At 49.9% G+C, this 4,128-nt stretch overlaps 1 pseudogene; it reads right to left on the bottom strand.

Annotated features, from left to right (window-relative positions):
• Positions 1 to 1,229: 1,229 nt before the first annotated feature.
• Positions 1,230 to 1,640, bottom strand: LOC129665731 (60S ribosomal protein L27-like; annotated as a pseudogene).
• Positions 1,641 to 4,128: the final 2,488 nt, after the last annotated feature.

Raw genomic sequence — 4,128 nt, 5'->3', positions numbered from 1 at the left:
GTGTGTGTGTGTGTGTGTGTGTGTGTGTGTGTGTGTGTGTGTGTGTAGGGGGTGAACTGATTGGTAAAAGCTGGAGTTGAGCTGAACCTTCTGAAACCACAGAGTAACACTTCCTGGTTGTGGGACATTCTCTGGGGAGACATGAACATCTGCTCACCCCAGACCAGAATCGATGACAGACCAAGGAATGGTCCTCCCCAAGTCTAATTTGGGGAGCCATGAGCTTATTGGGGTACCTACATGCACAGAGGAGACTCAACAGCAGCTGCTCCCTTGCCCTCCCCAGCAGGGGTGACGACCCATGAGACCTCTGTCCCTGGAGTGCCCTGTTCAACCTGCAGGCACTCCACTAGAGTCTTGGTGAGGAGTCTTGTAAACCAGGTAACCCCCTGAGCTTCTGGAGCCTTATAAGTGTCCTTGGCTTCCCAAATCTTAAGAGCCTCCTTCTCCTACCTCAAGAGTTGACAGTCTAACTCAGAGGACATGGCTACACCCCATGGGTGAATTGGCAAGTGTCTTGGAAATGAGAGGGGTGGCTCAGAGGGTGGCCCATGTATTACTTTCCTGTTACTCTGACAAAATACCCGACAAGAGCAGCATGAGGAAGGGAAGGTTTCCTTTGGCTCACAGTCTGAGGGTGGGACCATTACGGCAGGGAGCCATGATGACATGATTGGGAGGCAGCTGGTCCCATGGCACCTGCAGCCAGGAAGTAGAAAGGTTGCTGGTGCTCAGCTCAGTTTCTCCTTTTTATTCAGCCCAGGGAATGGTGCCACCCACACTCGGTGGGGGGGGTGTCTTCCTTCCTCCGTTAACCCAATTAGACAGTCTCTCACAGACCTCCTCAGAGATTTGTCTCTCAGATGGTTCTAGAACCTGTCAAGTTGATAATCAATAGCAATCCCTGTACCATAGCACAAAGAGTCTCCATCTTGGCACCCGAGGAAGCTGTAGGTGGTAGAGATGTGACTGGCCCAGAGAGTGTCTCTCGCTCCTGTGCTGTGTACAAAAATGCCCCCAGGAGTCTCATAAAATGCACATTACGTATTTATTTATTTAGTGTGTGTGTGTGTGTGGTATATGCATGTGCATGTATGTATGGTTGTGTGAAACGAGATCACATGTGTCTTCCTATGTGGAGGCCAGAAATCAATGCCAAGTCTTCATCTATCACTCTCCACCTTAGGTTTTTTATTTTTTAATTTTTAATGATAGAAATGAAAATATACCTAAAAGTGAAGCTTCTGAAAAAACCATTTGTTCTTCCCTGTCTTGCATTGTCCCTCAAATTTGACCTTGGCCTCCCGCCTGGCCTTTTGTTTCAGAGCTGGGTCTCTAAAGACATCCTTGTTGATAACAGTTTTGTCCAAGGGGATGTCCACAGAGTACCTTGTGGGCATGAGGTGATTGTAGTTATAAACGGTCACAAAGGACTTGATCTTTGATCTCTTGGCGATTTTCTTCTTGCCCATGGCAGCTGTCACTTTTCGGGGATAGCGGTTGATTCCAGCCACCAGGGCATGGCTGTAAGGGCGGTCTGAGGTGCCATCATCAATATTCTTCACGATGACGGCTTTGCATCTGGAGTAGCATCCGGCCTAGACCAGCACCACTCTCCCAGGTTTCATGAACTTGCCCATTTCAACAGCAGGCAGCCGGCACCCAGCAGAAAGGAAAGAAGCTCTCCACCTTAGTTTTTGAGCCGGAGTCTCTCCCTGAATTTACAGCTCTCTGGGCTAGGATTTGCTCCTAGGATCCACTCTATCACTTCTCCCCCTGCGTGGAGGTTATAGGCACACACTGCATTGCCTGGATTTTTATGGGGTGCTGGGGATCTGAACTCGGGTCCTCATGCTTGCTATGTAAGCACTTTACCCCCTGAACTCTTTCCCCCATCCCTAAGATGCAGATTCTGACTCAGGGTCTGGGTTGGCCAGAGATGCCACACGACCAACAAGATCTATGGTGTTAAAGACTCAGTCCTAGGGCCACCGAGTACCTGGTTTGTCACACTGAGTCCAGCCTTTCTTCTGCTCCCTCGCGTGCCATCCATGGGGTCTGGGCTGGGCAGACTGCCCCAACGCGCATCACCTCTGACTGGTCCTTCTAGTGCTTCCCATCTGCACGCTGCTCCAAAGTGCCTTTGACATCCATCTTCTCTCTCCTCACCACAGGTGAGGGTCCATAAAAGTGGTTTACCATCTGGCCAGAAATCAACTTTCCCAAGAGAGCCTGACCTAGGAAAGCTTTCAAATAAAAGTTTAATTGGCTGCAATTAACACAAACAAATTGGTCTGACATGGCTGCAATGATCAGTTCTCCCCTCTCGCACTAAAGTCCAGCTCTCCCCTTGCCGGAGAAGGTCCTGGGAAGGACTTTTTAGAAAGTACGTAGTCCCTGCTCGGCTTTGGTGGGCTCTGTGGGACCCTGGCTGCTGGCTCCTTTATAGTTCAGAGCTGGGACTTCAGAAGAGATAAGTGAAGCAGAGAGCTGTCCTGAACCTCTGTTACCTGCTGGTCACAGGACTGAGGTGGGCACCCACCTTGCCTTGCCCTCTCTCTTGTCAGGGGCATCAGTGGGAGGCAGAGGTGTGGCAGGGTGTGCTGTCCGTGCTGGGTTTGAGTCTGTGTCTGATTCTGAAATCAATGCATGGCTTCCAACAGGACCAAAGGGCAGAGAGATAAAGAATGCATTATTCTTGGGGAAGTATTTAAGTGTCTGGGGTAGGTCATGCTAATAGCTTAGTAACATCAATTAGTAAGACAGATACTATTTTAATGCATGTGTGTGTGTGTGTGTATGTTCGGAAAGGAACAGGTGTGCCATAGCACACCTGTGGAGGTCATCGGACAACCCTCCCCTGCCCCCTCCTTATTTTCTTCTCTTCTCATCTCACCCTTTCATTCTTCCTCAAAGCTAGTTAAGCTGCAGTGACCTGTTGATTCTGGGACATGCCTTCAGGTGTGTGGTGCTGCTTAGGTGAGGTCATGGGGAGGTCGTAGTAAGTATGGCAGAGCCCAGTTATCTGACCCATGCTTTGCTCGTTTCCCTTCAGGCTTAAGAAAACTTGCTTCAGTTCCTCCTACCAGCTTCTTGGTTGAAGTACAGGGAGGCATTGAACATGGAATAGGGTCCCAGGGGAGGCTGCAGTGGGAGAGGTAAGAGTCAGACCCTTTGTTAAAGTGTGATCTTATTTTGATGGGCCAGGGGTACCTCCTTTATAGTGGGAAAAGTGCAGTGTTGGGCCATCTTTCATCTTTGAGTGATGTCATTCATCCAGCCCTCAGGAATGGGGAGGAGATGATTCAGGCCAGCCCTGTATTCTGGCTTAGCACATCATATAGGTATGAGGTAGCAGAGGTCATGGGGTCTGGGTTTACAAGGCTGAGGGCACGGGGTGAGTGGAAACCAGCATGCATCCCTCTATCCTCCAGAGTCACCTGACCTCCCTCCTTCTCCCAGTCTGTACACCTGATGTCCTTTGGGAAGGGTATCAGTCTGAAGAGCTTCAAGCTTGACCCGGGGAAGTCCTTCCAGGATAGAGTCTTGCTCCTGCTGATGGGAGTGAAAAAGACAACTGGCCGTGTGTCCCAGAAGCAGTGAGAAGATTATCAGGCAACTTTCCAAAGGCTTTGGAAGTAAACACTGCCATCCTTTCTTCTCCAGGCTTCCTCCCCAAGCATGGGCTTTTATAATGGGGTGGAGAGATTCCTTTTCCCAGGCCAAGATTCCTGGATTCTACCCTCCCTGCCTTGTCCTCCTCCTTGGTCCCCCAGACCCAGGGTGGTCCCTTTCTTCTGCCTCCTCCTTCAGCAAATCAATTTGAGCAGCGAAAGGAACAAGGCTATTACAGTTAACACCACTCTGCCTGAGAGTCGCTGGGTCTTTGCTATTCATCATTCCTAATTAATTAAAAAGTAATTACTTATGGATCCGACTTTCATTATTTACACCCCCCAGGCTGTGAGGATATTACTTTCCTCTGTCCCTCTGGTTTCCTAAGCTGTGCTAGTGCCAGCAATCGCGTTGCCAAGTGTGGTAAGGTCCAATTACATGTGGGCAGCCTTGTCAGGGCAGCAGGGTCCACAACAGGTTACATGAGGCCGTGGGGGAACTGTAGAACCTTCC

The sequence above is a fragment of the Psammomys obesus genome, unplaced genomic scaffold (genome assembly GCF_907164565.1).
Source record: "Psammomys obesus unplaced genomic scaffold, mPsaObe1.curated_primary_1811, whole genome shotgun sequence".
In the NCBI taxonomy this organism is placed as follows: domain Eukaryota; kingdom Metazoa; phylum Chordata; class Mammalia; order Rodentia; family Muridae; genus Psammomys; species Psammomys obesus.
Note: the sequence above shows the minus strand (reverse complement) of the source record. Positions and strands in the feature narration are given on the sequence as shown.